A 13,520-nucleotide genomic window follows, 5' to 3' on the forward strand; every position below is an offset into this window, starting at 1 on the left:
AGTTTAGTCAGTTAACCGGAAACAGGGTGGTCAGTTTCCGCGGAAACAGGGCGTTCAGTTACCCTGGAAACAGGACAGTCAGTTATCCCGGAAACATGGCGGTCAGTTACCCTGGAAACAGGGCAGTCCATTACCCCGGAAACAGGGCAGTCAGTTATACCGGAAACAGGGTAATCAGTTACCCTGGAAACAGGGCAGCCAGTTATCCCGGAAACAGGGCGGTCAGTTACCCCGGAAACAGGGCGATCAGTTACCCCGGAAACAGGGCGATCAGTTACCCTGGAAACAGGGCAGTCAGATATCCCGGAAACAGGGCGGTCAGTTACCCCGGAAACAGGGCGGTCAGTTAGCCTGGAAACAGGGCAGTCAGTTATCCTGGAAACAGGGCGGTCAGTTACCCTGGAAACAGGGCAGTCAGTTACCCCGAAAACAGGGCGGTCAGTTACCCTGGAAATAGGTTAATCAGTTACCCCGGAAACAGAGTGATCAGTTACCCCGGAAAATGGGCAGTCAGTTACCCCGGAAGAAGGGCAGTCATTTATCGCAGAAACAGGGCAGTCAGTTATCCCGGAAACAGGGCGGGCAGTTAACCTGGAAACAGGGCAGTCAGTTACCCTGGAAACAGGGCGGTCAGTTACCCTGGAAATAGGTTAATCAGTTACCCCGGAAACAGGGTGATCAGTTATCCCGGAAACAGGCCAGTCAGTTATCCTGGAAACAGGGCATTCATTTATCCCGGAAGCAGGGCAGTCAGTTATTCCGGAAAAAGGGTGAACAGTTACCCTGGAAACTGGGCAGTCAGTTATCCCGGAAACAGGGCAGTCAGTTACCCTAGAAACAGGGCAGTCAGATATCCCGGAAACAGGGCAGTCAGTTACCCCGGAAAAAGGGCGGTCAGTTAGCCTGGAAACAGGGCAGTCAGTTACCCTGGAAACAGGGCGGGCAGTTAACCTGGAAACAGGGCAGTCTGTTACCCTGGAAACAGGGCGGTCAGTTACCCTGGAAATAGGTTAATCAGTTACCCCGGAAACAGGGTGATCAGTTACCCCGGTAAATGGGCAGTCAGTTACCCCGGAGACAGGGCAGTCAGTTATCCCAGAAACAGGGCAGTCAGTTATCCCGGAAACAGGGCGGCAGTTAACCTGGATACAGGACAGTCTGTTACCCTGGAAACAGGGCGGTCAGTTACCCTGGAAATAGGTTAATCAGTTACCCCGGAAAGAGTGTGATCAGTTACCCTGGAAACAGGGCTGTCAGTTATCCCGGAAACAGGGCAGTCAGTTAACCTGGAAAAAGATTGGTCAGTTATCCTGGAAACAGGACGGTCAGTTATCGTGGAAACAGGGTGCTCAGTTACCCTGGAAACAGTACAGTCATTACCCTGGAAACAGGGCAGTCAGTTATACCGGAAACAGGGCAGTCAGTTAACACGGAAACAGCGTGGTCAGTTACCCTGGAAACTGGGCAGTAAGTTCCCCTGGAAACAGGGCAGTCAGTTACCCCCGAAAAAGTGCGGTCAGTTACCCCGGAAGCAGGGCAGTCAGTTACCCTGGAAACAGGGCAGTCAGTTATCCCGGAAACAGGGCAGTCAGTTACCCCGGAAACAGGGCAGTCAGTTACCCTGGAAACAGGGCAGTCAGTTACCCCGGAAAGAGGGCAGTCAGTTACCCTGGAAACAGGGCAGTCAGTTATCCCGGAAACAGGGCAGTCAATTAACCTGGAAACAGGGTGGACAGTTTTCCTGGAAACAGGATGGTCAGTTATCCTGGAAACAGGGCGGTCAGTTACCCTGGAAACAGGACAGTCAGTTACCCTGGAAACAGGGCAGTCAGTTACCCTGGAAACAGGGCAGTCAGTTACCCCGGAAACAGGGCGGTCAGTTACCCCGGAAACAGGGTGATCAGTTACCCTGGAAACAGGGCAGTCAGTTACCCTGGAAACAGTTTAGTCATTTACCCCGGAAACAGGGTGATCAGTTACCCCGGAAACAGGGCAGTCAGTTACCATGGAAACAGGACAGTCAGTTATCCCGGAAACAGGGCAGTCAGTTACCCCGGAAACAGGGCTGTCAGTTACCCTGGAAACAGGGTGATCAGTTACCCCGGAAACAGGGCAGTCAGTTACCCTGGAAACAGGGCGCTCAGATACCCTGGAAACAGGACAGTCAGTTACCCCGGAAAACAGGGCATTCATTTATCCCGGAAACTGGGCAGTCATTTATCCCGGAAAAAGAGTGAACAGTTACCCTGGAAACTGGGCAGTCAGTTACCCCGGAAACAGGGCAGTCAGTTACCCTGGAAACAGGGCGGTCAGATATCCCGGAAACAGGGCGGTCAGTTACCCCGGAAACAGGGCGGTCAGTTAGCCTGGAAACAGGGCAGTCAGTTACCCAGGAAACAGGGCGGTCAGTTACCCCGGAAAATGGGCAGTCAGTTACCCCGGAAACAGGGCAGTCAGTTATCCCAGAAACAGGGCAGTCAGTTATCCCGGAAACAGGGCGGGCTGTTAACCTGGAAACAGGGCAGTCTGTTACCCTGGAAACAGGGCGGTCAGTTACCCTGGAAATAGGTTAATCAGTTACCCCGGAAACAGTGTGATCAGTTACCCTGGAAACAGGGCAGTCAGTTATCCCGGAAACAGGGCAGTCAGTTAACCTGGAAACAGCGTGGTCAGTTATCCTGGAAACAGTACAGTCAGTTATACCGGAAACAGGGCAGTCAGTTAACCCGGAAACAGCGTGGTCAGTTATCCTGGAAACAGGGCAGTCAGTTACCCCGGAAACAGGGTGATCAGTTACCCTGGAAACTGGGCAGTCAGTTCCCCTGGAAACAGGGCAGTCAGTTTCCCCGGAAAAAGGGCGGTCAGCTACCCCGGAAGCAGGGCAGTCAGTTACCCCGGAAACAGTGCAGTCAGTTATCCCGGAAACAGGGCAGTCAGTTACCCTGGAAACAGGGCGTTCAGTTATCCCGGAAACAGGGCAGTCAATTAACCTGGAAACAGGGTGGACAGTTTTCCTGGAAACAGGATGGTCAGTTATCCTGGAAACAGGGTGGTCAGTTACCCTGGAAACAGGACAGTCAGTTACCCTGGAAACAGCGCAGTCAGTTACCCTGGAAACAGGGCAGTCAGTTACCCCGGAAACAGGGCGGTCAGTTACCCCAGAAACTGGGTGATCAGTTACCCTGGAAACAGGGCAGTCAGTTACCCCGGAAACAGGGTGATCAGTTACCCTGGAAACAGGGCGGTCAGTTACCCTGGAAACAGTTTAGTCAGTTAACCGGAAACAGGGTGGTCAGTTTCCACGGAAACAGGGCGTTCAGTTACCCTGGAAACAGGACAGTCAGTTATCCCGGAAACATGGCGGTCAGTTACCCTGGAAACAGGGCAGTCAGTTACCCCGGGAACAGGGTGATCTGTTACCCTGGAAACTGGGCAGTCTGTTACCCTGGAAACAGGCCAGTCAGTTATGCCAGAAACAGGGCAGTCAGTTTCCCTGGAAACAGGGCAGTCAGTTACACCGGAAACAGGGCGGTCAGTTGCCCTGGAAACCGGGCAGTCAGTTACCCCGGAAACAGGGCGATCAGTTACCCCGGAAACAGGGCAGTCAGTTATCCCGGAAACAGGGCAGTCAGTTACCCTGGAAACAGGGCGACAGTTATCCCGGAATCAGGGTGATCAGTTATCCTGGAAACAGGTTCGTCAGTTACCCCGGAAACAGGGAGATCAGTTACCCTGGAAACAGGTTCGTCAGTTACCCTGGAAACAGGGAGATCAGTTACCCTGGAAACAGGGCAGTCAATTACCCCGGAAACAGGGCAGTCATTTAACCTGGAAACAGCGTGGTCAGTTATCCTGGAAACAGTACAGTCAGTTACCCGGAAACAGGGCAGTCAGTTATACCGGAAACAGGGTGATCAGTTACTCTGGAAACTGGGCAGTCAGTTCCCCTGGAAACAGGGCAGTCAGTTTCCCCGGAAAAAGGGCGGTCAGTTACCCCGGAAGCAGGGCAGTCAGTTACCCCGGAAACAGTGCAGTCAGTTATCCCGGAAACAGGGTAGTCAGTTACCCTGGAAACAGGGCAGTCAGTTACCCCGGAAACAGGGCAGTCAGTTACCCTGGAAACAGGGCAGTCAGTTATCCCGGAAACAGGGCAGTCAATTAACCTGGAAACAGGGTGGACAGTTTTCCTGGAAACAGGATGGTCAGTTATCCTGGAAACAGGGTGGTCAGTTACCCTGGAAACAGGACAGTCAGATACCCTGGAAACAGCGCAGTCAGTTACCCTGGAAACAGGGCAGTCAGTTACCCCGGAAACAGGGCGGTCAGTTACACTGGAAACAGGGCAGTCAGTTACCCCGGAAACTGGGTGATCAGTTACCCTGGAAACAGGGCAGTCAGTTACCCCGGAAACAGGGTGATCAGTTACCCTGGAAACAGGGTGGTCAGTTACCCTGGAAACAGTTTAGTCAGTTACCCGGAAACAGGGTGATCAGTTACCCCGGAAACAGGGCAGTCAGTTACCCTGGAAACAGGACAGTCATTTATCCCGGAAACAGGGCAGTCAGTTTCCGCGGAAACAGGGCGTTCAGTTACCCTGGAAACAGGGCCGTCAGTTACCCCGGAAACATGGCGGTCAGTTACCCTGGAAACAGGGAAGTCAGTTACCCCGGGAACAGGGTGATCTGTTACCCTGGAAACTGGGCAGTCTGTTACGCTGGAAACAGGCCAGTCAGTTATGCCAGAAACAGGGCAGTCAGTTTCCCTGGAAACAGGGCAGTCAGTTACACCGGAAACAGGGCGGTCAGTTGCCCCGGAAGAAGGGCAGTCAGTTATCGCAGAAACAGGGCAGTCAGTTATCCCGGAAACAGGGCAGTCATTTACCCTGGAAACAGGGCGGTCAGTTACCCTGGAAATAGGTTAATCAGTTACCCCGGAAACAGGGTGATCAGTTATCCCGGAAACAGGGCAGTCAGTTACCCTGGAAACAGGGCATTCATTTATCCCGGAAGCAGGGCAGTCAGTTATCCCGGAAAAAGGGTGAACTGTTACCCTGGAAACTGGGCAGTCAGTTACCCCGGAAAAAGGGCAGTCAGCTACCCTGGAAACAGGGCAGTCAGATATCCCGGAAACAGGGCGGTCAGTTACCCCGGAAACAGGGAGGTCAGTTAGCCTGGAAACAGGGCAGTCAGTTACCCCGGAAACAGGGCGGGCAGTTAACCTGGAAACAGGGCAGTCTGTTACCCTGGAAACAGGGCGGTCAGTTACCCTGGAAATAGGTTAATCAGTTCCCCCGGAAACAGGGTGATCAGTTACCCCGGAAAATGGGCAGTCAGTTACCCCGGAAACAGGGCAGTCAGTTATCCCAGAAACAGGGCAGTCAGTTATCCCGGAAACAGGGCGGGCAGTTAACCTGGAAACAGGGCAGTCTGTTACCCTGGAAACAGGGCGGTCAGTTACCCTGGAAATAGGTTAATCAGTTACCCCGGAAACAGTGTGATCAGTTCCCCTGGAAACAGGGCAGTCAGTTATCCCGGAAACAGGGCAGTCAGTTACCCTGGAAACAGGACAGTCAGTTATCCCGGAAACAGGGCAGTCAGTTACCCCGGAAACAGGGCTGTCAGTTACCCTGGAAACAGGGTGATCAGTTACCCCGGAAACAGCGCAGTCAGTTACCCTGGAAACAGGGCGCTCAGTTACCCTGGAAATAGGTTAATCAGTTACCCCGGAAACAGGGTGATCAGTTATCCCGGAAACAGGGCAGTCAGTTACCCTGGAAACAGGGCATTCATTTATCCCGGAAACTGGGCAGTCAGTTATCCCGGAAAAAGGGTGAACAGTTACCCTGGAAACTGGGCAGTCAGTTACCCCGGAAACAGGGCAGTCAGTTACCCTGGAAACAGGGCGGTCAGATATCCCGGAAACAGGGCGGTCAGTTACCCCGGAAACAGGGCGGTCAGTTAGCCTGGAAACAGGGCAGTCAGTTACCCAGGAAACAGGGCGGTCAGTTACCCTGGAAATAGGTTAATCAGTTACCCCGGAAACAGGGTGATCAGTTACCCCGGAAAATGGGCAGTCAGTTACCCCGGAAACAGGGCAGTCAGTTATCCCAGAAACAGGGCAGTCAGTTATCCCGGAAACAGGGCGGGCAGTTAACCTGGAAACAGGGCAGTCTGTTACCCTGGAAACAGGGCGGTCAGTTACCCTGGAAATAGGTTAATCAGTTACCCCGGAAACAGTGTGATCAGTTACCCTGGAAACAGGGCAGTCAGTTATCCCGGAAACAGGGCAGTCAGTTAACCTGGAAACAGCGTGGTCAGTTATCCTGGAAACAGGACAGTCAGTTATACCGGAAACAGGGCAGTCAGTTAACCCGGAAACAGCGTGGTCAGTTATCCTGGAAACTGGGCAGTCAGTTCCCCTGGAAGCAGGGCAGTCAGTTTCCCCGGAAAAAGGGCAGTCAGTTACCCCGGAAGCAGGGCAGTCAGTTACCCCGGAAACAGTGCAGTCAGTTATCCCGGAAACAGGGCAGTCAGTTACCCTGGAAACAGGGCAGTCAGTTACCCCGGAAACAGGGCAGTCAGTTACCTTGGAAACAGGGCAGTCAGTTATCCCGGAAACAGGGCAGTCAATTAACCTGGAAACAGGGTGGACAGTTTTCCTGGAAACAGGATGGTCAGTTATCCTGGAAACAGGGTAGTCAGTTACCCTGGAAACAGGACAGTCAGTTACCCTGGAAACAGCGCAGTCAGTTACCCTGGAAACAGGGCAGTCAGTTACCCCGGAAACAGGGCGGTCAGTTACCCCGGAAACTGGGTGATCAGTTAACCTGGAAACAGGGCAGTCAGTTACCCCGGAAACAGGGTGATAAGTTACCCTGGAAACAGGGCGGTCAGTTACCCTGGAAACAGTTTAGTCAGTTACCCGGAAACAGGGTGATCAGTTACCCCGGAAACAGGGCAGTCAGTTACCCTGGAAACAGGACAGTCAGTTATCCCGGAAACAGGGCAGTCAGTTTCCGCGGAAACAGGGCGTTCAGTTACCCTGGAAACAGGGCAGTCAGTTACCCCGGAAACATGGCGGTCAGTTACCCTGGAAACAGGGCAGTCAGTTACCCCGGGAACAGGGTGATCTGTTACCCTGGAAACTGGGCAGTCTGTTACCCTGGAAACAGGCCAGTCAGTTATGCCAGAAACAGGGCAGTCAGTTTCCCTGGAAACAGGGCAGTCAGTTACACCGGAAACAGGGCGGTCAGTTGCCCTGGAAACCGGGCAGTCAGTTACCCCGGAAACAGGGCGATCAGCTACCCCGGAAACAGGGCAGTCAGTTATCCTGGAAACAGGGCAGTCAGTTACCCTGGAAACAGGGCGACAGTTATCCCGGAATCAGGGTGATCAGTTATCCTGGAAACAGGTTCGTCAGTTACCCCGGAAACAGGGAGATCAGTTACCCTGGAAACAGGTTCGTCAGTTACCCCGGAAACAGGGAGATCAGTTACCCTGGAAACAGGGCAGTCAATTACCCCGGAAACAGGGCAGTCAGTTAACCTGGAAACAGCGTGGTCAGTTATCCTGGAAACAGTACAGTCAGTTACCCGGAAACAGGGCAGTCAGTTATACCGGAAACAAGGCTGTCAGTTAACCCGGAAACAGCGTGGTCAGTTATCCTGGGAACAGGGCAGTCAGTTACCCCGGAAACAGGGTGATCAGTTACCCTGGAAACTGGGCAATCAGTTCCCCTGGAAACAGGACAGTCAGTTTCCCCGGAAAAAGGGCGGTCAGTTACCCCGGAAGCAGGGCAGTCAGTTACCCCGGAAACAGTGCAGTCAGTTATCCCGGAAACAGGGCAGTCAGTTACCCTGGAAACAGGGCAGTCAGTTACCCCGGAAACAGGGCAGTCAGTTACCCTGGAAACAGGGCAGTCAGTTATCCCGGAAACAGGGCAGTCAATTAACCTGGAAACAGGGTGGACAGTTTTCCTGGAAACAGGATGGACAGTTATCCTGGAAACAGGGTGGTCAGTTACCCTGGAAACAGGACAGTCAGATACCCTGGAAACAGCGCAGTCAGTTACCCTGGAAACAGGGCAGTCAGTTACCCCGGAAACAGGGCGGTCAGTTACACTGGAAACAGGGCAGTCAGTTACCCCGGAAACTGGGTGATCAGTTACCCTGGAAACAGGGCGGTCAGTTACCCTGGAAACAGTTTAGTCAGTTACCCGGAAACAGGGTGATCAGTTACCCCGGAAACAGGGCAGTCAGTTACCCTGGAAACAGGACAGTCATTTATCCCGGAAACAGGGCAGTCAGTTTCCGCAGAAACAGGGCGTTCAGTTACCCTGGAAACAGGGCCGTCAGTTACCCCGGAAACATGGCGGTCAGTTACCCTGGAAACAGGGCAGTCAGTTACCCCGGGAACAGGGTGATCTGTTACCCTGGAAACTGGGCAGTCTGTTACCCTGGAAACAGGCCAGTCATTTATGCCAGATACAGGGCAGTCAGTTTCCCTGGAAACAGGGCAGTCAGTTACACCAGAAACAGGGCGGTCAGTTGCCCCGGAAGAAGGGCAGTCAGTTATCGCAGAAACAGGGCAGTCAGTTATTTCGGAAACAGGGCAGTCAGTTACCCTGGAAACAGGGCGGTCAGTTACCCTGGAAATAGGTTAATCAGTTACCCCGGAAACAGGGTGATCAGTTATCCCGGAAACAGGGCAGTCAGTTACCCTAGAAACAGGGCATTCATTTATCCCGGAAGCAGGGCAGTCAGTTATCCCAGAAAAAGGGTGAACTGTTACCCTGGAAACTGGGCAGTCAGTTACCCCGGAAAAAGGGCAGTCAGTTACCCTGGAAACAGCGTGGTCAGTTATCCTGGAAACAGTACAGTCAGTTATACCGGAAACAGGGCAGTCAGTTAACCCGGAAACAGCGTGGTCAGTTATCCTGGAAACAGGGCAGTCAGTTACCCCGGAAACAGGGTGATCAGTTACCCTGGAAATTGGGCAGTCAGTTCCCCTGGAAACAGGGCCGTCAGTTTCCCCGGAAAAAGGGCGGTCAGTTACCCCGGAAGCAGGGCAGTCAGTTACCCCGGAAACAGTGCAGTCAGTTATCCCGGAAACAGGGCAGTCAGTTACCCTGGAAACAGGGCAGTCAGTTACCCCGGAAACAGGGCAGTCAGTTACCTTGGAAACAGGGCAGTCAGTTATCCCGGAAACAGGGCAGTCAATTAACCTGGAAACAGGGTGGACAGTTTTCCTGGAAACAGGATGGTCAGTTATCCTGGAAACAGGGTGGTCAGTTACCCTGGAAACAGGACAGTCAGTTACCCTGGAAACAGCGCAGTCAGTTACCCTGGAAACAGGGCACTCAGTTACCCCGGAAACAGGGCGGTCAGTTACACTGGAAACTGGGTGATCAGTTACCCTGGAAACAGGGCAGTCAGTTACCCTGGAAACAGGGTGAGCAGTTACCCTGGAAACAGGGCGGTCAGTTACCCTGGAAACAGGACAGTCATTTATCCCGGAAACAGGGTGATCAGTTACCCCGGAAACAGGGCAGTCAGTTACCCTGGAAACAGGACAGTCAGTTACCCTGGAAACAGGGCAGTCAGTTACCCCGGAAACAAGGCGGTCAGTTACCCTGGAAACAGGGCAGTCAGTTACCCCGGGAACAGGGTGATCTGTTACCCTGGAAACTGGGCAGTCTGTTACCCTGGAAACAGGCCAGTCAGTTATGCCAGAAACAGGGCAGTCAGTTTCCCTGGAAACAGGGCAGTCAGTTACACCAGAAACAGGGCGGTCAGTTGCCCTGGAAACCGGGCAGTCAGTTACCCCGGAAACAGGGCGATCAGTTACCCCGGAAACAGGGCAGTCAGTTATCCCGGAAACAGGGCAGTCAGTTACCCTGGAAACAGGGCGACAGTTATCCCGGAATCTGGGTGATCAGTTATCCTGGAAACAGGTTCGTCAGTTACCCCGGAAACAGGGAGATCAGTTACCCTGGAAACAGGTTCGTCAGTTACCCTGGAAACAGGGAGATCAGTTACCCTGGAAACAGGGCAGTCAATTACCCCGGAAACAGGGCAGTCAGTTAACCTGGAAACAGCGTGGTCAGTTATCCTGGAAACAGTACAGTCAGTTACCCGGAAACAGGGCAGTCAGTTATACCGGAAACAGGGCTGTCAGTTAACCCGGAAACAGCATGGTCAGTTATCCTGGAAACAGGGCAGTCAGTTACCCCGGAAACAGGGTGATCAGTTACTCTGGAAACTGGGCAGTCAGTTCACCTGGAAACAGGGCAGTCAGTTTCCCCGGAAAAAGGGCGGTCAGTTACCCCGGAAGCAGGGCAGTCAGTTACCCCGGAAACAGTGCAGTCAGTTATCCCGGAAACAGGGCAGTCAGTTACCCTGGAAACAGGGCAGTCAGTTACCCCGGAAACAGGGCAGTCAGTTACCCTGGAAACAGGGCAGTCAGTTATCCCGGAAACAGGGCAGTCAATTAACCTGGAAACAGGGTGGACAGTTTTCCTGGAAACAGGATGGTCAGTTATCCTGGAAACAGGGTGGTCAGTTACCCTGGAAACAGGACAGTCAGATACCCTGGAAACAGCGCAGTCAGTTACCCTGGAAACAGGGCAGTCAGTTACCCCGGAAACAGGGCGGTCAGTTACACTGGAAACAGGGCAGTCAGTTACCCCGGAAACTGGGTGATCAGTTACCCTGGAAACAGGGCAGTCAGTTACCCCGGAAACAGGGTGATCAGTTACCCTGGAAACAGGGCGGTCAGTTACCCTGGAAACAGTTTAGTCAGTTACCCGCAAACAGGGTGATCAGTTACCCCGGAAACAGGGCCGTCAGTTACCCTGGAAACAGGACAGTCATTTATCCCGGAAACAGGGCAGTCAGTTTCCGCGGAAACAGGGCGTTCAGTTACCCTGGAAACAGGGCCGTCAGTTACCCCGGAAACATGGCGGTCAGTTACCCTGGAAACAGGGCAGTCAGTTACCCCGGGAACAGGGTGATCTGTTACCCTGGAAACTGGGCAGTCTGTTACCCTGGAAACAGGCCAGTCAGTTATGCCAGAAACAGGGCAGTCAGTTTCCCTGGAAACAGGGCAGTCAGTTACACCGGAAACAGGGCGGTCAGTTGCCCCGGAAGAAGGGCAGTCAGTTATCGCAGAAACAGTGCAGTCAGTTATCCCGGAAACAGGGCAGTCATTTACCCTGGAAACAGGGCGGTCAGTTACCCTGGAAATAGGTTAATCAGTTACCCCGGAAACAGGGTGATCAGTTATCCCGGAAACAGGGCAGTCAGTTACCCTGGAAACAGGGCATTCATTTATCCCGGAAGCAGGGCAGTCAGTTATCCCGGAAAAAGGGTGAACTGTTACCCTGGAAACTGGGCAGTCAGTTACCCCGGAAAAAGGGCAGTCAGTTTCCCTGGAAACAGGGCAGTCAGTTACACCGGAAACAGGGCGGTCAGTTGCCCCGGAAGAAGTGCAGTCAGTTATCGCAGAAACAGTGCAGTCAGTTATTTCGGAAACAGGGCAGTCAGTTACCCTGGAAGCAGGGCGGTCAGTTACCCTGGAAATAGGTTAATCAGTTACCCCGGAAACAGGGTGATCAGTTATCCCGGAAACAGGGCAGTCAGTTACCCTAGAAACAGGGCATTCATTTATCCCGGAAGCAGGGCAGTCAGTTATCCCAGAAAAAGGGTGAACTGTTACCCTGGAAACTGGGCAGTCAATTACCCCGGAAAAAGGGCAGTCAGTTACCCTGGAAACAGCGTGGTCAGTTATCCTGGAAACAGTACAGTCAGTTATACCGGAAACAGGGCAGTCATTTAACCCGGAAACAGCGTGGTCAGTTATCCTGGAAACAGGGCAGTCAGTTACCCCGGAAACAGGGTGATCAGTTACCATGGAAATTGGGCAGTCAGTTCCCCTGGAAACAGGGCAGTCAGTTTCCCCGGAAAAAGGGCGGTCAGTTACCCCGGAAGCAGGGCAGTCAGTTACCCCGGAAACAGTGCAGTCAGTTATCCCGGAAACAGGGCAGTCAGTTACCCTGGAAACAGGGCAGTCAGTTACCCCGGAAACAGGGCAGTCAGTTACCTTGGAAACAGGGCAGTCAGTTATCCCGGAAACAGGGCAGTCAATTAACCTGGAAACAGGGTGGACAGTTTTCCTGGAAACAGGATGGTCAGTTATCCTGGAAACAGGGTGGTCAGTTACCCTGGAAACAGGACAGTCAGTTACCCTGGAAACAGCGCAGTCAGTTACCCTGGAAACAGGGCAGTCAGTTACCCCGGAAACAGGGCGGTCAGTTACACTGGAAACTGGGTGATCAGTTACCCTGGAAACAGGGCAGTCAGTTACCCTGGAAACAGGGTGAGCAGTTACCCTGGAAACAGGGCGGTCAGTTACCCTGGAAACAGGACAGTCATTTATCCCGGAAACAGGGTGATCAGTTACCCCGGAAACAGGGCAGTCAGTTACCCTGGAAACAGGACAGTCAGTTATCCCGGAAACAGGGCAGTCAGTTTCCGCGGAAACAGGGCGTTCAGTTACCCTGGAAACAGGCAGTCAGTTACCCCGGAAACAAGGCGGTCAGTTACCCTGGAAACAGGGCAGTCAGTTACCCCGGGAACAGGGTGATCTGTTACCCTGGAAACTGGGCAGTCTGTTACCCTGGAAACAGGCCAGTCAGTTATGCCATAAACAGGGCAGTCAGTTTCCCTGGAAACAGGGCAGTCAGTTACACCAGAAACAGGGCGGTCAGTTGCCCTGGAAACCGGGCAGTCAGTTACCCCGGAAACAGGGCGATCAGTTACCCCGGAAACAGGGCAGTCAGTTATCCCGGAAACAGGGCAGTCAGTTACCCTGGAAACAGGGCGACAGTTATCCCGGAATCTGGGTGATCAGTTATCCTGGAAACAGGTTCGTCAGTTACCCCGGAAACAGGGAGATCAGTTACCCTGGAAACAGGTTCGTCAGTTACCCTGGAAACAGGGAGATCAGTTACCCTGGAAACAGGGCAGTCGATTACCCCGGAAACAGGGCAGTCAGTTAACCTGGAAACAGCGTGGTCAGTTATCCTGGAAACAGTACAGTCAGTTACCCGGAAACAGGGCAGTCAGTTATACCGGAAACAGGGCTGTCAGTTAACCCGGAAACAGCATGGTCAGTTATCCTGGAAACAGGGCAGTCAGTTACCCCGGAAACAGGGTGATCAGTTACTCTGGAAACTGGGCAGTCAGTTCCCCTGGAAACAGGGCAGTCAGTTTCCCCGGAAAAAGGGCGGTCAGTTACCCCGGAAGCAGGGCAGTCAGTTACCCCGGAAACAGTGCAGTCAGTTATCCCGGAAACAGGGCAGTCAGTTACCCTGGAAACAGGGCAGTCAGTTACCCCGGAAACAGGGCAGTCAGTTACCCTGGAAACAGGGCAGTCAGTTATCCCGGAAACAGGGCAGTCAATTAACCTGGAAACAGGGTGGACAGTTTTCCTGGAAACAGGATGGTCAGTTATCCTGGAAAC

This window comes from Heterodontus francisci, chromosome 17, assembly GCF_036365525.1.
Source record: "Heterodontus francisci isolate sHetFra1 chromosome 17, sHetFra1.hap1, whole genome shotgun sequence".
In the NCBI taxonomy this organism is placed as follows: Eukaryota; Metazoa; Chordata; class Chondrichthyes; order Heterodontiformes; family Heterodontidae; genus Heterodontus; species Heterodontus francisci.